Genomic DNA, 20,968 nt, shown 5'->3' on the forward strand with positions numbered 1-20,968 from the left:
GACTGTATATATATATATATATATATATATACACACACACACACAAACGCACACATTCATTGTCGTGACGTTGCTGCTTCGTTGACAGGTTCTTTTAAATTATCTGCTGAAAAATATTCAACGACCAGTCCAGTAATTATAACAAATTACTTAATTACCTCCTTCATCGTTTCTACAAATTTGAACACTTGTATATTGCCGTAAATTGTTGTATACCTACGTTTACTAACTCGAAACAAATCAACTTACTTGTACAAAATTACCAGATAAGCACAGTAGCAAACACAGATCCAAATAATTCCCGAAAACACAGTGGCTGATTCAACTCTCTGTCTTCAAATAACTCCACACTTTCTTAACTATATCCTATATCCTTGACTATCTTTCAACTCAATGTATTCTTTAAACAACTATCCTGTATTTTAGTCTAACTTCGAATGTGTGTCGTACAAAAAAAAACTTGACGTCAACTTAGAATTTACTAGGTATTCTATGCCCTCTAGCTAACAAAGAAGTTATAAAATTAAAAATGTAGCTTACAACAATATATTAAAGCTGTTTTGGAATGTACACGCTTTATACTAACGGTGAGTTTTCACAATATTTTCTTGTGTTTAACTATTACCTTAGGTAGATGTCGCTGCTTTTGATGGAGGTTTGACCATTTAAACGTTTAGGCTTACGTACGTGCCAACTGAAATTTTCAATAACAATTAATTTATAATTTTCTATGTATATTACTGTAATATAACATTAGTTTGAAACAAATTATTTGTATTGTAATGAAAATGTTAAGGAGGTAAAGTATAATATTTCTTGCTCTTTTTTTATATATTTTTCAAAATATTTTATAATACAGTATTGAGTAGAGAATCCGAGTAAATAGCGGAATATATATACATTTATAAGTTATACTATAGTATAAAACAACAGGTATAACTCTATATTATATAGCCTTTTGTGGGTTAACATAAGCTTGTGTTATATCTATATAGCCTTTTGTTCTTTCGTGATTATATACCGGTGTTTGTATATTACAGTGTATAGTTTTTCTATGTTATTGTGATTTATTTTAAGTTCGCTATTTCTAGAGTATGAATAATACTATTATTAAATATTACAACTTGGACTGTTGGATTCCATTTACTTTTTAGTGTTATTTTTTATATTTAATTGAGAATATTATTAAAACTTGTAACAACATTCAATATTGCCACTATTACTATGAGGACAAACTTCTTAAGAGTTTAAACTGCAGGTATTTTTATTTAAGTTTTATTTTATATGTTAAACTGAATTTTACGTGGTAAACCTAAATTTATAGAATTATTTAATTTTAGGGCTCTGCTCTTTTTTTCTTTTCTTTTACTTCAGATATATAATTTTCTAATGTAACAATTAGATTTTTATGTCATGATTTAATGGAATGACTAAAATTACCAGTGAACAAATTCATTCATATTGTGTAGGAATGTGTGACACTTCTTCTTGCATTGGTATAATATTGTAAGCATCATAATAACATTAGATATTTTAATATGTATCATACCTATATATCTCCCTTCCATGATATACTGATATTTATAAACATAATACATTATAGTAATCTAATTAAGATGGCAACAGCAGTTACCAAAACAAGTTGATGCATGTTTTTTTTTGTTATTTGTAAATCGATTTTCATTTACATAAATGAAGTTTTTAATTTTAGGGATTTGAGATTTATTAGATCTTGAAGTAGGTATGTGTACTTTGTGGTCTAACTGTTAAACTAATTTTAATATATCATATAGTTGATGCTACCTAGGCTTGAATTAAAAATGTTAGTTGTATGTGAGGTAGCTTCCAAGTTTAATATTTTTTTGTGTTTCCAAACCTGTATTGAGAAGAGTTGTGAGAAAACTTGATATCCACCTCCAATTGCAAAACAATACAACAACTGAGGAGGGTGTGTGCATATTTTGGGCAGAGAGTAATTTGAATTCAGAATGCTCTTAAAATACTATTGGTACAGAAAATGGTACCAAAAAGTAATTCTTTACAATACAGGGTGTCTGAAAAGTCTAGAACCAGAGGCTTAAATGAATTTTACAAAATGTGTTCCATGTGCTGTCCTTGTAAATCGAAACAAGTTTGGATTAATTCAACAATCTCATGCTTTGACAGTGCCATAATCAGCCACATATCTGAAATTAAGAAATGCTGCAAATAACTTATGGTTCCAAACTTTTTGGACAACCTGTAATATAATAGTAAATCATCAGAACTCACCTTATAATGAAGTTGTGCATAGTGTTCTTCCTAACACAATATTGCACTTTTTTTTTTTACTAATATCCACATTACAAAATACTAATTTGTAGAAACTTGTCGAATTTTTTTGTTGAAAAGCAATATAAAATTTTAGGTATTTTGTCATCAAAACTTTTGAAAATTCTTAAGAACAGTTTTAGAATTGGCTCAAAGTGACTTATCCCCCAAAAAATGGATTTGCAGTCATGAATGCTGGAGATGACTATGCTTCAGAAAGGTGACAAGTATTGATATTGTGAAACCTTTACAATTTCCCATCAGTTGTTAATAAACAATGTTTGTATTACTACTTTTTAGAATGTGACTTGGGAAGGCTACTAGGATGACTTTAGAGTTGGAAAGAGTTATTTTATGGTAATAGGTTAGGATTTACAACTTATTTTCTCTTGAGAAAAGAAGTTTCAGAGTTGATCTTACTGAAGTTTAAAAGATTATATGGGAGAATAAAAGTGTTTAATTTCTTTGTGCTATATTTTTGAAGACGAAAGGATGAGAGGAAACAAATTTAAGATTTGGAAAAGAAAGGCTAGTTTCGAGTTAAGGCCATTTAATTTTTCTAACAGGGTTATTGGCTATGGAATGAAATGATTGATTTAGATGATAGTTAAGGCCAACACTTTAGTAGAGTTTAAAATGGAAATTAGTAATTTCCTGAAAAGTAAAGGTTGGGTTGAAGTTTTTATTTCTTCTCAAAGGTGTGTATGTGTGAATGGGACAGCCTTCAAGGACCAAGTGATCCCTTGTTGTCCATATATTATGTTAAAAATAATGAACCTGGAAACTTTTGTGTACATGCATTAGCTTTCTAGGTCTTAGCTTTTTCTAGTGACTAAAGTAAAAGGTGCTAGTTGTGTTTTATTAAAAATCAATTCTGCTATCACCTGGAAAGGAAAATAATTCTTAAATAGTAAAAATAAGGTTTTATGTATTAAATATTTCTGTAGGTATGTGCTAATTACAGTGTAGAAAAATCTTTTTTTTGGTGTTTTTTTTTTTTCCTAAATATATTACTGAATAAATACACGTGTTCCAAAAATTAATTATTAATCACCTGTATAACAGGATTTGCTTATTGTGATCTGTTGGTTAAATTTAGGGCTCTTCAAAATTATACACCCATTCAAATGAAATTTAAAACCAGTTTGAATAGATATTTCCCATAAGGTTGATTTTTAAATATTTTTATCTATAAAAGTGGTTTGTTAATGAAACAAAATTTTTTATTGTTGTTGACAATGTTAGTATTGCATCCTTAGGTTTATCTGCTTAAATAGTTTACTGTTATATGTAATCTGACCCAACTAATTTTGCTACATGACAACTAATATTTCACTTGAAATTAATAATTCAGTTTCTTGATGCTGTAAAAAAAAGCTAGATAATAAATTATACTAATCCATATTTTTTCTTCTAACCTCCAGGGCCAAGGATGTTTGAGTAACCATTATCACAAGGCCTGATTTTTAAACCAAGCTACAAACATTGTGTTATAACCAACATGTATTCAACAGTTAGATTGTATAATTGAGCTTTCAGAAGTTGCTTTATGATACAAATCCAAAACCAAGCACATTTTTCTCTCTGATCTAACCTCCTACTTGCATTCTGGTAAGCTGTTTATTTACTAATTGTAAATTCTTATTGTTACTGTAAATAACTTTCCTTCAGAAATATATAAACTATTATTGTGTACACAATCAAGGCAGTAAAACAACTTTTCTGTGCAGTTTTGAGTCAAACAAACTTAAATTCCACTGCATCTTAGTAGTAACTTTTTTCTTAAGAAATTCTGTTTCTGTGATCTTGTATAAATGGTTTTACCTTCTCAGAACATTGAATAATAAATCCCCCAATAAAATTTATGTTATGATTTTGCATAAAATATATATGATTATTGGAAAATAGAGGATCAAATTTGGGCAAAGTGGCTCTCATTTTGTAATTTTTAGTATCTACTGACATAACTTCAGTTTAAATTAGAATTATATAGGCAATAACCAACAAAAGTAAAATTCTTTCAAAATAGACTCAGAAATTATTTTTCGTAGGAAGTGTATGAACTGATAAGCAATATGTTGTACAAACTTGTCGCTTAAGTAAATGTTGGAAGTTTATACTCGTTATTAGGGTTCTAACAGATATTATAACTATATGAATGATAAGGGCTGATTTTGAGGGTTTTGTATTTTATTTAATAGTTTTAGTTTAGAGAATGGGATAGCCTAGTTGGATTAATAGGTCCCTTGTTGTTCCTAAACATTATGTTATGTTATTTGCAGCTGGTAATTAATAACAATATAGCTGGAGAAACTTAAGAATTTGATTTTAAATATAAAAATTCACTATTGAAAACATAAAACCAAATGAGCTTTGACTGATTAGAAAACTTGGTCAAAATTGAAGTTAGTTTGTATTTTTGGTATCCAACCTATTTGGTCATTTAGTCAGATATTAGTAACTTTTTGTCAGCTGAATAGCAGAAATTTTCATATTTACCAGGAAACGTATAACATAAAACCTACTATAGATAATATGAAGTGGGAAGTTATATAAATAACAAATTAACATGCAGAAAGTCAATTAATTAATAACTATTAATATAGAATAATAATAACACAAGTTTAAAATGTTTGTATTACATAGATTATTTTCCAAAGCACATGATCCTGCTTTCTTATGTCAAATAAACAAATCTTATAAAATGAATTATAATAATTTTAGTATGGTAAATAAATAGAACAGTTTCTTATCAATCTTAACCTTTATCAATGTAAGTAAATTTATTCAGTCTTTTACTAAATAATTGATTTCTAGAGGTACTTAATATTCATTTTAAGTTTTTAACATCAGCTACTGTTTTCTTATTAATACAAATTCATCAGATGTGTTATAAGAACTACTTAGAAGGCCCAAGTATTTTTGTTTTGCATCAGTGTGTCGTGATAAACTTACCATGTATTGAAGGAACACTGCAACGTTCATCTTTGTATTAAGTTTTCTCGCACGGATATCCTTGTTTGGCATCTGAAGCTAAAGATTTAACAAGGCATTAAAAGTCTACAAACAAAATAAGTCTGTTTGCTAATTATTTGGTCTCAGAAGGGAAACATTATTGGCACTAGACAAGGTTTACTATGAGTATTTATCTGGAATTATTATATAATCTTTTGTTATTGTTACAGCATTGCTATTAAGTCTCTAATATGTTAGCCTTTTTCCAAAGTTTCTTATTTACTTATATGTCCCATAATTTTCAGTGTCCTGTGAAATTAGTGAAGCTGTTTGTTTAAATGTATCAGCTGTTCAGCCAGAGGACAGTCTGTATCCTATTGAAACACTGTCCATTACATCTCCACATATGATGTGGTAAAAACGATGTTAATCTTTAGATACATAGAATAATATCAAGTTTGTAAAGACAAAAATGTATAGTCATACAATCTATTTATTTTATATGCACAGTCTGTAAATCAGTGAAGTGAATATTTATGTATTAAAAGTTGTTGTTTGTTTTACCATAACACAACTTATGGAAAGGACCATTAGGTCCTTTAATACTATCCCTTCACGTGTATCCTTAGGAAGAATACAAATTTATACCAACTCTTTACTTTTCAGAAAATCATAGATTTCCCTCTTAAACTCCTGTAAAGAGCTGGTCATCACTTCTACCAACAGTAACTCATTCTCTAAGTAAATCATCTTTTTAAGAGTAATAAAACTGTCTTAACTGGGGTTTAGCCTGTCTTTTCCAAATGTTAAAATTCAAAATATAGCATAAAGAAATCATAGGCCTTGATGATGATCTTTTAAAATTTAATAAGATCACCTCTTACCTTTGTTTACTCAAGAAAATAAGAGATTTTAATTGATACTGAACAGTCCGAGTAGTCCTCCTGAACGGTTTCCAGTAAGTTGATATCTTTTTTTTTTTAAGATAAGAAGACCAAAATTGTACATAATATTCTGAGTGAGGCCTAACTAGTGATTTATATAGAGGGACAATTACCTCTTTCAACTTGCAATCAGTATGTCAATAAATACACTCACAAATTCAATTGAATCTATTAATAGCACTGTTTCAATGGCTTGAGCAACATTTTCACCGCTGTGCCAAGATCCTTTTCTTCAAACAAGCAATAGAGTTGGTTCCCATCTACTTTGAACATTTGATCCAAATTATGATAACACAAATACATTACCTTCACTTATTATAATTAAAGGTCATATATTTGTCCAACTTAACAATTGATTCAAGTCATTCTCAATACAGTTAGAAATAACCAAAAATTCAATGGCATCAGCATACTTTACTAATTGTGACCCTATTAGTATTAGAGTTGTAACAATATGTTATCCTGCAATAGGATGCATATTACAACAGGGTCATGATACAATATCAGTTGATCCAAATATGGCAGCGACATGCAAGCAGAATTGGTTGATTACATTTGACAAAGTTAATGCTAAAATTTCAAGTACATTGAGTATCATAACAAGTGTACTAGTTTGTAATCAGCAATCATTGCCAAGGATCGAGTATGCAAGCCATGTTGGTTGATGGGTACATCGGGCAACATACTGATTGTGCTGATATCTAACAAGGGATCATGGCCATGAGTCGAGTATATTGGTCATAGTGGTATATTGCTACATTGAGTATCATATCAGTTGTGCTAATTTCTAACAATGATCATGACCAGGGATCAAATATACTGACCATCTTGGTTGACAAATACTTTAAATACCATATTGATTGTACTACTTTCAAACAAGCATAAAACCCAAGTTTTGAGATGTGTATCATGGGATTTACAGTACCATGGGGCAAAATATAATGGTGTATCATTGCATCAACAAAATGTTATAGCACTGTTAGTATCATTAATGTAAATAAGAAAGAGCAAAGGTTCAAGTACTGACCACTGAGGTACTCTTGTTAGTTACAAGGGTCCAATTTGACTTGATTTAGTTCATAACAACTTTAAGTTATGATTTTCTTAGGTAATCTTTTGTATAGTACCTCATTAAAAGTTTTTTGAAAATCTCATTTCACCAAGTCCACAGCCTTTCTGTTATCCAGATAACAAGTAATCTCCTAAAGTAAAAAAAAACAAAAAACAATTTAATAAGGCAAGATTTCCTTTTGGTGAATCCATACTGACGTTTATTTACAATATCATATTTCACTAAATGATTTTTAGTTTCTTTTATCAGTGTTTAGAACTTTTCCCACTACACAAGTAAGACTAACTGGCCTTTTTTTTTACAGGGCAACTGTTATCATCCCCTTTAAAAATAGGAGTAACATAAATAATCCTCCCAATTCTCAGGCACCTGCCCACTCTCTATTGACCTGCCAAAGATAACAGAGGAAGGCTCATATTTCCATTATTTCAAATAAAATACTCAGGGTCAGAAATATTACTAATATCTTTTGTTTCAAGAACAGAACAGAATATTTAAAAGCTTAGCCATCTCATAGTCTTCAACAATAACTTTACTATCAGCATTTTTTAAGAGCCTTGTCTATTATAGTATTTTATTTACTTTTAACATACTTAAAATATCCTTTTAAACATATGTTGTTTGGAATCATTTAAAGAGGTGTTACTAGTTGCTAAACAACTTGAAAATGTGCTTACCAGTTTAGCATTGGGTGCAGAAAAAAAGTGAATAAAATGGACAGGTTTCAATTTATGTCAAGTAGAAATATATACACTGTATTTGTTAACTAGAACATGTCAAGGAATTATCTAACACTGATAACATGTTCTGCTAAACTGGTTTTGTGGCAAATATAGAAATCATGTATTGGTATTGAAACTATTGTCATTTTTAATTTTGGAAATAGTTCCATGTGAACAGTTCTTTACAGAATTATGGATATTTATATTAATTAAATGTGATGAGTATTTATTATTATTTTTTGTATCAGTTAAATGGACTAAATGTTATGTTAAGTCTGATGGATTTCAATGTACATTTAGGTCTTCATTTTTTTATTTTAGTGAAACTAAAGTATTTTAGATTTCTGTTTTGAGCATTGTTCTTGGAGATGATAACAAAACTGCTAAAACAACCTGTTTATCTAAATCCATGAACATAAACTAAAAGTTTTTATGTTTGTTTAAATGCACAGTAAGAGAATGGACTATCTGCACTGTACCCACCATATGTAGCAAACCCTGAAGTTTAGCATTATAAGCCATAAAGTTTACTGCTGAGCTACCAGGAGGTGAATCTAAAAGTATATATGTTCACAAACATCTACAAGTACAAACATTTGAATAATGGAAAAATCATGAAATTTGCAACCTAAAAGCATATATTTTTCTCTGACAATCTCACAGTTAATAGCTATGTTATTTGGATATATGTTAACATCAAAATATTCCATATTCATAAAATATTATTAAAATAATTTTTTTGCTAAAAAGTAAACTTTCAAATTAACTTTATACTTAAGGTAGCACTGATCCTTAAGCCCCTCAGTGGCACTGTGGTATATCTGTGGACTTACAATGCCAGAAACCAGGTTTCGATACTGGTGGTAGACAGAGTACAGATAACCCATTGTGTAGCTTTGTGCTTAATTACAATCAACCAACTGACCCAATATTTCAAAAATCACATTATTCAAATTTAGTCTAATTTTGAAGGTTTAACCTCTTTTCTATATAAATAACTCATTTTTGTCCTAAAAATCTTTTCTAGTTAACCTGTAGTAAGTCATTCAAAATAAAAGTCTAGTTTGTTTTCCTTCTGTTTACACTTCACCATTAAAGCTAATATCAGCATGAAATTTAGCACACTTGTTGATATTACACTGTTCCATAGCTTGAATTTTTTTAATTCAAAAATCTTTACCAGTTGTCTTGTTAGGAATCTAATTACCACTATTGAAAGCATTAATTAAAATTAATTGCCCATAGCTCATTAATGTTTGAGAAAATTTGCAAAGTTTTTAATTCAAACTATGAGGATGTTCACAAAGAGCGTGTGTATCAATTTTCACACGTTTTTATCATTTCTAAATAAAGTTATGGTGTTAAAACAGTTTGTTATGTATTTTTTTTATCTCCACACCATTAATTATGCAATGACATGTATGACTGAAAGTGTACTTTCAGAGATTGTGACATCATACTTTTGTTTTGTACTCAACTTGAAGGTTATAAGAAGTGTTTAACAGTGTTTCCTCAACATGTAAATTTGCCCAGTTTAAAGGGTCAGTGTTACCTTAATCATAAGAGCAAGCAAAGTGACAAAAGACTTATGTCCATAACATAATTACTTCCAATCTTAGACGAAAAAATAAAAATTAAATCTTTAAAAATTCTAAGAACAAGTCCGAGCTGTGTATTATAATGATCACCTCTTACATTCAAGTCACTATTACTACTTTTATCAGAAGATAACAAGAGGCTTCTGATATTCGTCTTATACAAACCCTAAATGAGCTTGAAAACCTGAATCGTATTTTACTAGGCCTAAATGTAAACAGCTGTTAATGCTACTAGAGCCTTCTCATACTTTAAAGGGTTTTAAATTAATCAAAATATCATTCTGGAAGCCCTACCCAACTGCCTTTCCAGAAGATCCTTATCTTATAATTAACGTACCACTCAGAATAAGGTCTTAACATTTTAGTAATATGTGCTGTATCTGTTTAGGATGATTATTAGATGCCTTAGATACTGGTTTAGTATTTATCAAATATGTGTCACATATAGCTTGCAGTTTATCATCACGAGTTGAATGTGAGAGTAGCAGGCTTGATTGTATTCACGTGACCTAATTTTTGTGAAATGTTAGTGTCGTGTCACAGTCTAATATGTTCAAATCTTCTAATAAAAAGTTTATAAAATTGGAAGTTTGAAACAAGATAAAAAGGGAAATCGTCACATCTTGTTGATAAATATTAAGTTACAGCCAATGAGGAAAATAGTCGAGACAGTTTGGTTTATTTTGTACTCGTATGCACTTTTGATAGCCCGATAAATATGGTGTGATTTGTATCAAACATGTTAGTGTGAACGTGATTTGTTGTCACTATGATAAAAACGTATACACTGGATGGGTGAAGTGAAGAAAAAGTGTCATTGACCACTATTCAGTTCTTCACATTATATAGCCGTATAATAGCAGATATGATAAATAAAACTTAGTATTCCGAAAGTTGTTTAATTTCGAAGTCTAAATTCAAGGGAAGTTCACATCAATCTACACTTTCATCAACTTGTGTTATTAATATTACACTGACCTGTTACTATCAGGTGTGTTATATAACCCAATAACACACGTTGATCAAAGTGTAGATTGAACTGAACCTCCCTTGAACTTAGACTTCGAAATTAAACAATTTTCGGAATACCAAGTTTATTTATTATATGTACATTTGTATGTTGCAGTAATCGATTCATTTAACGAAAGAAATAAAACTTCAAGCTGTACTTATCTTTATGTGCCGTGCAAAGTTCAGTCACCGTTTATCAGATGGATTGCTAGTGGGTGTCGTGATCAGATATTACGTGCTGTACAAATACTTTCTTTATCCTGATGAACGGTAGTATTGGCAAAAGAAGTAAGAAACAAAAGTGGCGCTTGTTATCAAAAGTTGTGTTTCTTGTGACCTAATCTTCAAATATGATACACCTCCCATCCTGTATTTATATGTCAGATAAATGTTTGTCCAGTTGATTAGGTTTATTATATGAAATGTACTTTAATATTAATGGAATATTATCTTGGTCGGACAAGTGTGGACAAAATCTCAAAGTTAAGTTGTCAAATTGCGCGTTTTGATATATTTTTGTAAACAGTGTTCAAAATTGGTAAAACACACGTCTATGACAAAAACTATTATTATTATTTGAAGCCCTACGTCAAGCAGCTTAAACTATGTTGCACAGAAGAAAAAAAAGGGGGGGGGCTTTTTTGTCATACGCATTCAGTATATTAAGATAAGTGGCGTCACAAACCAGGTGTTTGTATAGACTAGGACGTATTATTTTTATTTATTCCAAAACTTTTTGGTAAGAAAACGGTGAACAAACCCTGGAGGTTCAGTCCGATAGAGTGAAGGTTTACTATTTTGTTTCAATGAGAATGGGTAAACTGGTTTTATTTCAAGTTGCCTCGATTGGTTGATTACCCACGAAAATAACTTGACAAGCTCAAAAATTATTGACATGACTTCGTTATGTTTTTCGATTTTTAATGGTGGTCTGAAAAATCAGGATTTACTATCAGGTGAAATTATTATCTATACAAATTCTGAACAATGTGGTATTTATTCTAAGTGCCACCAGGGGATAAGCTCTTAACCTGTCTTTACTCACGTGTAACTGTTACACCTACGTATCATCATTTCTGCTCTATGAATAGACATAATTCAGTAGGGAATCTTGTCGCACAAAGCAAGACCCTTGCTTAGTCAGACGAGGTCTGTTTTCTAAACAATGTCGCAGAAGGTATTTGTTACTCACTCTGTGTGTGTGTTCTACTCAGCGTTCTTAGTAAGTGACATTGCTCTGATGTAATGCAGGTTTACTGGCGGGCATCGTTCTTGTACTCGAGCAGTTGACGGTTAGTTGAAGCCTGAATAATATGTTGTGTCGGTCTTTAAAAGATTTTTAAAGAGCACCTATAAGGTAAGTAACATAGGCGTAGAAGTATTTGTCGATTAATATTGGAAGATATATATATTGTTTGTTTACACTGCTACGAAACCGTTACCATTAATAGTTAACGTTGAATATTGTGTTACAGGAGTGCCCAACATAATAAGCATATGGAATAACAACACATGTAAACGTGTGTTGAACGCTAAGGAAACAAAGACGTGCTTATGTATTTAAAAGCTCAGTTGTCACGATGAAAGGTTTTCGGTTTCCAAGCGTATAGCGATGCCGTGCATGCGCATTTATATCTATTGGCGAGTTTCTGGCTCACGTGCTTGGATTTCGACTTGCCACACACGCATTTGTTACCACCAGCAATGTTGTTTATTCACTATAATGATTTTATTATCTTCTAAGTATACGTTGGTGTGTCTTTACTTAAACCTGTTATTTTCGTAAATGTGTGATTGTTTAAGGTATAATAAAACCTTCACATGATACGATATCACATCTTAATAATATCATAACTGCAAAGAGCATTCAGTAATTATGTTTATTACCATCAAATAAGTAATCGTAAAATACAAAGAAAAGAAATATTGAATAATAAAAAGACACTCGATATTAAGAGCGAAACTTGGCGCATTGACAAAACCAAGTTCAATTTTAGCCTTGAGATCTACGGTTAGATCGAGCAGAATATTGGTTTAAAGTACAATATATAGTTCTAGCTATATTGTAATGATCCTACCACCACTTGTCAAATGTTAGAACCTAAAGCATGTCAGATGTTCGTAGTTTACAGCTCTTCCAGCTGTTAAACTATGAAACGCTACACTTCAAAATCTAGTTTGAACGTCATCTACCGATTAGAATGAGACAACTCTATAGTTGTATGAATAAATATTGGTATTCCTTAACTTATTTTGCCTTCCCCACCTCCATCACATGGCTCACTGGTAAATCTGAGAGCTTATAAGGCTAAAAATCTGGTTTCGATGCTCGCGATTATAACAGCACAGATATCCTCATTGTGAAGTTATATGCTTGACAATAAACAAACTTAATGTAATAATTTAAAGACTTAATATACTTCGGAACAATAATTAATAACTTCTAATAATTTGGTTTTATTGCACAAGAATATGGATATAGTTGCAAGTTAAGGTAGTAAACTCAGAGCAGTGGATACATTGATAGTAATTTTTTATAATTGTTACAAGTACTAGTTAATAATCTATAAATGTAACTCTGGCTACATGATATCACTACTTACGGTAAATTAATAGCACCATAAGAGCGATTTGCATAAACTAATACAGTTGAGTGTTGAATAGATGTGAGCTATGACACCATACTTTTCGCATATATTTCGTTCACGATGAATTCCTAGTCATTCGGCAGTGCAATTTTGCCACGGATGAGGGTGTGTCCCAGCATTTTCGGTCTTCTAAGAAATCCCACCACTATGAAAATACACACACGCATAAAATAAAGTGTTTACTAAAAGTTTAAGTATACCAGTCAAATATACACAACATAACACTTCCTAGACACAGTGCAGAGTGGTCAAGAATCTGGAATAGTTGTGGTTCCTAGCCCCCCCCCCCTTTGTTTCGAGGAATATTCACGCGCACACAAACTATAATGCTTAGTTATATCAATCATTAGTGTATTTGTAACATAATCTTGGCCAATCGCTTTCTGTTATTTTTATCTTCTGTTGATTATCTTATTTATTATATATAGTCTGGCTTCTTTAGTTGGAACTGTACTTAAAAACGGATTGGACCATCTTTTCCATGAATAACAGGCATGAGACAACGTGCATATAACCCACAAAATGCTGGTGGGTGTCTTGTGGGGTTTTCCTCCCATTAAGTCATTAATATTGTACCTAATTCATGAAGCTATGTAAGTAGATGTTAGTGATGGCGAATGTATCTTTCAAGCTCATTCTATAGCTGCTCAATTGGGTTGAGAACCGAGGATTTTGATATCGATGGGAGATGCCTGAAGTCTATATCATGTTCTTCAAACCACGTACGCACATTTTGGGCATAGTGGATGGAAGTTTTGTCGTCTTAAAAGTATCATAGTTGTCCCCATAGGGGTACATATGAAGCTTCGCTGGATACACTTAATCGTAAATTATGCTGAGGTAAGTTGTGACATTCATTCATTCGACCTTCTAAAGGGCCTAAGGTATGACAGGAAAATATGCCTCCACCATCAAAGGTCTGAACAATAGGTACCACACAAAAAGGGTGAGTTATTCTTATGGCTTTTTTCAAATCTGCCGTCTTCCTCTTTTGCAACAAAAAAGGTAAAGTGTCATTAATTGAGTTCATCACCTTTCACCAATTTTTATTATTCCATTGTCTATGCTCTTTACGCTACTCAAAGCGTCTCTTGTTGGTAACCGAGTTCAATGACTTATGTAATGGCCTCCTACTGCAATAGTCCATTTGTTACAGCGTTTCTCGTAAAGCCTGGCTGGAGATAGGAGTGGATTGCTCTGTACTAAATGTCTGTCAGTTGGTATATTGTTTGACGACGGTTGGACTTTACCATCCTGTCTAATTGCCTTTCTCCTCTTTCTGTCATTGCTTATTTGCAGCCACAATTCGCTCTCGCTGCAGACATTTTGTCTTGGAGCAGCCTACCCTGTTTTGGTCACTGTGGTACCTGTTGGACGTGCACCCCTTATCATGTCTCTTTTGAACCTGCAATATCTTTGTCTTTCTCCATAACTGTTAGACTGACTGCAGTCATTTATAGTGCTGCAGAGATCACCAAGACACGATGTGATCAACTGTACTTGCATCTGCAGTTCAGGCCAGGCACATGTATGAAAGCCTCAATAGAAGGTCACATTAATAATTCTAAGAACTTACTATGAAAGTAAAGAAGAATGTATAAAAATGTTTCAACCAAACTGTATCTGCTATATCCATTACCCATGAGGTTTTGAATATTACGGTTTAAACGCCGAAAACTAGCGAAGAATTAGAAATTAATAGGCCTAAAATTTGTGATTTAAAACTATGCAAACTGCAAATGGTTTTTCACATTCCTGTTAAATTGTCCATTTCAGATTCAAAATCAGAGGCGTTTAAACCTTAACTTTTGAATTAAAATAAGATTGTTTGGTAGGATGTAGATGTTATTTCACGTACTTATATCCTTTAACTAGAGCGTCAATTATAGCCTTGATTTGTGCATTTCCAACCCTAACTAGACATTTTGCCTTCAAAGATCATTAATCTGATTCTGATTGTTACTGTTGTTATAATCTTGCGTACTTTCCTCTGTGGGTTTAGATAACTAAGGTTAAGTCCTATATGTATCAGGCCCTGGATTAGTTAACATCGTTAGTTTGTGCTTGCAAGTAGTTTAAACTCACAGTAGTTAATCTCAGCAGGAAATGTAATTTGATAAGTGATATTTTCGAAGTTTCAGTAAGCAACACTTTTCAGTACGAGCATAAAGAATATCCTACGAGATGTGGGAAAGGTAGAGAATGTAAAAAGTCGAGAAAATGTGCAAAGATGCGGAAAAGTGAAGTTCAGAATTTATGTATATATTCGACATTCTAACTTTGTATAATGGTAATGGGTCATAAGTATTGCATATATTTAAATATATCTCTTCCTACAGCGAAGAAGACATATTCCATTTCCTGTGTTCCTTTCTCCTTTCCAACAATTTAAATTGTACGTCAATCTTTTATTTCTGGTACACTTGTTTTGAAACATGGAGACCATGCATGTGCCTCGATAACTACGTCCACAAACCTTGTTTTTTTTCCTTTGTTTTAGTACTCTATTTCGATTTTAGAAGGCAAGTGGTCAAACATTACACAGAATATTTTAACCTGCACTTCCCTTGTATTTCCATCAATGCAAATGAGACTTTGCACAAAGATACTTTGTGACAAACCCTACAGACTAAAACAGTCACGTTTGGGATTCATACATTTCTTACGTTTTTACAGGGCCCAAAGATCAAAACATTTCACAGAATTAGGGTATTTTACCTGCCATTCTTCTGTATTTTGACCAAACTAGATAAGACTTTACACGGAGATACATTATGACACCTCTCTCCCCCAGACTAAAGCAGACACATTTGGGATTTTTGCCTTTTTTATTTTACAGTGATTAAAAGAAAAAATCGCAATGAATGTAATATGGGACTCTGGACGTAGAGACATTGCCTAGACATGTAAATATTACAAAGAGTTGTTATTAATAAAGTTTTGATGCACAAAATGTATAAAATTATATAAGATGTCGAAGAATAGGTCTTATTACGTAATTACCTGTGAGGTTTCTGTCATTGTAAGTAGATTTACTTACGCAGAAACTGGTTGTTCTGTTTGTCATATATGGTCACAGTTCAATATGCTGTATTACATCTTTCTCACAAATAAGTATCAATTTGATACTGGGTTAAGCGTCTATCTCTCAGAAGTATATACCCCTTCTCTTGTCGTGAATACCATTCTTTCTTAAAATCTACTGTATTCTAAGAATGTTATTGAATATAGTGAATGAGGGGGACATATTGTACTCGCATACGAATGTTGGCTGTTCTAATATTTTATGCAAATTCATACAACTGATTAGTGAGAGGTAACTAATAATTTAAGATCATTTATTTCTCGACTTTTTTTTACGGGGTTCGATTAATCATGGTGGGCACAGCAGACAACCCAATGTGGCTTTGCTCTAAAACAAAGAAACAAGCATCATAAAAAAGAAGAGGATATAAATAATACTTATTTAGTTGAAGTCAAGTTGCAGTTTATACCCAAAAGTGGTTACTAGTTTTGACCAAAATTAGACCATCTCGCCTTGTAATTTTCTTTTGACGTATATAATACTTATTCTGTCATCTGTTAGTAACATTTATCGATAAACATTGTTACATTAATATCTAGGCTGTTACATGTTGTAGTTAAAAAATGAATATCGTTAGCCCCAAATTGATAAATGGATTAAATGAGACCAATTAATGAACTTTTGTCATAAACTCCTTTTAAAGGGAGGTGCTATAGAGAGCTTTGTAAAAATTTATTTCAGTGTTGTTTTGTAGAATTAATACTAATATATAAATACTAGCCGCGACCCGCAAAAAATTTGCTGTAGTTTTCATGTCCTTCGCTTAAATTTTCCTGATTCTATCATTTTCACGCATGGCATCTAAGCTACGCTTTCTTGCAGGCATTATGTGTTAGATCATAAATCTTGGTCTATTTGGGGAAAAAAAATACGCAGTCAGACAAACAAACTCACGTAGATGTAATTTCACTTAGTAAAACTGCACATAAAGTAGACAATAAGGTAAAGTAATGGTATTCATAATAGTGTACAGAGTATGAAACAGTTATGAGCGTTCAGTGTATGACACCTTTTTAAGAAACTCGCAAAATGAAGAATAAAATCCGTAGCAAAGAAAAAAATATCTAAAAGGTGTTTATGGTGGTCTATGAAACGAACCGAAGCTACATTATTATAATATGGTGAAGTAAATGTAAAGTTGTGATGAAGGCAAACTTAGCTGGATATGCAGAAACGTCTGAATGTGTGTTCACAAAGTGCTAAGCATATGGTTTTCAATGAACTGCACATGCGTATTTTAGACCTAAATAAGTCGAGAAAGTCCATGGCAATTGTATTTAGTGTAATGTTATTTTTTTAGGAAATTACAAGCAGGTTAAGTGTTGTTTGTATGAAATACTTTGCAAATAAAAAAAAAAACTAAAGTTGAAATCGAAGTCAATCGTCACGTGGTGACAACGACAATGTGCCATCGTGTAGCATGCTCGTTACATTAAAAAAAGCTTGACTAAGCGAAAAGATGATTCTGAATGGAAAAGCCAATATGCAATACGGACTCCTTGATATGAAATTTGTACCGTTTGATTTAGAAATTTGCGAGAAAAGTTCCGAACAGACAAACGCAAGATAATTAGTTTTTAAATACACTATACTGGGAAGGATGCGTTTACTTACAAAGTATGGGAATACTGTGTCATTTTGATTCTTTATAAATGTTCAGTTTGCCTTTTCATTGGTGTCGTGAAAATTGAAGTATGGTCAGTATGTACTTTTGCAATATGTGACTATTTTTTGTTTTTTACTTAAGACAATTTCTTCTGTCATAAAGGGTAGAGCATGTCTAATGCTTAAAGCAATACTTGAGATATTACTTATACTGCTTTTAAAATATCCATAAAAATAGAAAAAAATATTAGAATTAAACGATGTTTCATGCAAAAGAAGAGGCGATGTCCAAAAAAAAAAGGCTCTCGTTTAAAGTTTTCTTTTTGAACGCCATTCCATAATCAGTAAGTCTGAGGTCCTACGCTAAAAATCAGGTTTCGATACCTGCAGCGGGCATAACACGGACAGCTTTGGCCTTTTGAACACTTTAATGAGAACAGCACGTTTACCTCTCACAGGGTAATTCTTTTTTGTCATGTAATTGTCTCTGGATAAAACATACTTATTGTAACATTGACCTATGACACGGTGCGAGTTTGTTTTTTATATGGGAGGAAACTAGAGAGTAATTCTTTTATGTATACGTATTCGAAACGGATACATAAAATATAATTTTATATACATATATATACGTATTTATATGTTTGTTTTCTAAGCATGTTTGTATGTATATGTGTGTGTGTGTGTGTGTGTGGTGTATTACGAGTAAAACAACCGAGGATGTAAGTTGATAGCTTTTCTATTACTAGTATTTATTTTATCGTGCCGAACTATGAAGTCGACGGTCAGTATTCGACTTAATGATGAACCACTTGTAACTGTTATTCTATTTGTACCGTAAACATAACGAATATAACGAATATCTTATGTGATGAATTTCCTATATATACATATATATGATTTCAACAGCGGTACACCTTTACTTTTAAAATGAACTTTATTAAAAATTCGACTATTTAACATATTTTATTTAAGTTTTGAAAATTTATATTTCAGTTAAAGCGATAATCTAGTAAATCTGCAGTATTTCCACCGAGACATTGAAATTGTCACATTATTTTGTGTATGTTTATGACCCAATTATCCTTTTGATTTTGACCATAATGGAGAAATCAAGAGGAATGTTGAAAAAGAGAAAAGAAAAAACACACGAGCAGTTAACGTACTTTTATAACACTGTTTAGATCTGTTGGTTTTTAATATTTCGCTGGCTTTTGGCGTTTAAACCTTAGTGTTTATGTAAATACTGATGTGTAATGTATCGAATAAAATAGATAATATATGTAAAAAAAGTGTCACTGAAGACTGTTACTTATTTCCATAAGTGATAATAAATCTTGAGTAAGTTTCGGATGTCTTGGGAAACGCTCCCGAGTGGCATAGCGGTATATTTACGGACTTACAACGCTAGAAACCGGGTTTCGATACCCGTGGTGAGCAGAGCACAAACAGCCCTTTGTGTAGCTTTGTGCCTGACTACAAAAAAAAAAAAAGTCTGGGGAAACAAAACACAATTCACGATTTGTCATGGTTTCAGCTTTTCTCTGTTAATCAGTAAATGTTATCACTCGTATATACAATTATGCATGTAGTTTCTCATGGACTTACAAATTTACAAATGTTTTTATTACTCTTGATAACTTAAGTAATTTTGATATCATAATATTGCCAAAAAACCCCACAAAAAACGTGTAGTTTTTTTTTGTTTGTATTTGAAGGAACAATTGTCGTGAATAGGGTCAAATGATTACTGTCTAGATCACGTGATAACTTTCGTTCACCGTAATGGATGTACTGGTTTTTTATCAAGTTACAATGTTTGTACATTCCAAAAATTACTTATCTCTCTGATTGCTTTGAATTAACAACACAGCCAGTTCACTTATCACCACCAAAAGGTGTGCCTGGGAGGAGAAATCTTTTTTTACATTCTATTTAAAGCTTGCGTATTGGTCTTTTGACATCGTCCATGTGGTTTATTTCAGAATTCTAGAAATTAGTTGAGGTGTAGTTAAGTACTGTTGATGTAGAACTGGTTGCACATTAAAACAAAAACAAACAAAAAATATGATATTTGGAGTTAGATATGTAAATTACTCGAAACGACAAAGAAGGGCATAGTAAGCTTTATTATTTTAGTTACTTGCAGGTGTGACGACAGATAAGAACAGTAACCTAATATCGTTGCAATATGAATTAAGGCACCAAAGTTTAGGGATAAAGTTACATTCAGGTATGAAACTTTCACCTTACAAGTTTTAATACACGATTCATGACGTAGAAAAGGGTAGATGTATACGGAGAATAATAAAACAACGAATATAACAGATTTTTCATACCCTTATTGTGTAAAAAACAAACTTTCGGTTGTATGCTGAAACCTAATTTAGACTCGATTTATTCCGAAGAACACGTCGAAATAGAAATAATCGTAAATAATTGACCCAATTCCCAGTGGCGCAGCGGTAAGTCTGAAGGCTTGTAATACTAAAAATCAGGTTTTGATACCTGTGGTGGACACAGCACGGTTAGCCACTTTGAGCTTAACAACAAATCGTAGTTAATTGCCAATAGTTACCAGACGTTAAAGTGACCAGTGATATTTAATCAAAATCGGAGGTACTATATAGTGAGGTTGGGATTCGGGTTGGCCCTCTGGTAGAGCTTTGCTTTTGGGAGCTAGTAAACCGGGTTTGAATCTGTGCGACACCACAAAATCTCTCACCCTCACCTCAGTCAATCCCTTACCGTGTGTGGTAGAGTGCTGCCGACTGGCTAGCTTCCTTTTGATCGACATTTCAAGATTCGAGACAGCGGCAAGTTTTCTTAGTAGTCTTGCCATAGATATAACGAGAGCAATTAGAGATATTCCATACCCTTGCCTCGCCGTTCCTATTCGATTCTTCACGCGTTTATATTGTATAACGTCATATGCAAATGTTGTTTTATACCTAATATGCATGCTCCAGCGTCTTCATGCTTGTCTGGCAGAGATACAAAATCATGATCAAACAAATA

The 20,968-nt window shown here is 32.2% G+C and overlaps 1 protein-coding gene across 3 annotated transcripts in view; it reads left to right on the plus strand.

The window, feature by feature from the left end:
- Positions 1 to 670: 670 nt before the first annotated feature.
- Positions 671 to 20,968, plus strand: part of LOC106466208 (mitogen-activated protein kinase-binding protein 1-like) — a 124,675-nt gene continuing 104,377 nt past the window's right edge. For 2 of the 3 annotated variants that reach the window (XM_022394166.1, XM_022394167.1), the window contains exons 1-2: positions 671 to 799; positions 3,735 to 3,921. The gene's annotated coding sequence lies outside the window, so the exon portion shown is untranslated. Of the gene's footprint in view, positions 800 to 3,734; positions 3,922 to 11,756; positions 11,970 to 20,968 lie in introns of those variants that run through there. The other variant, XM_013926456.2, reaches the window with a different exon arrangement.

This window comes from Limulus polyphemus, unplaced genomic scaffold (assembly GCF_000517525.1).
Source record: "Limulus polyphemus unplaced genomic scaffold, Limulus_polyphemus-2.1.2 Scaffold2187, whole genome shotgun sequence".
Lineage (NCBI taxonomy): Eukaryota > Metazoa > Arthropoda > Merostomata > Xiphosura > Limulidae > Limulus > Limulus polyphemus.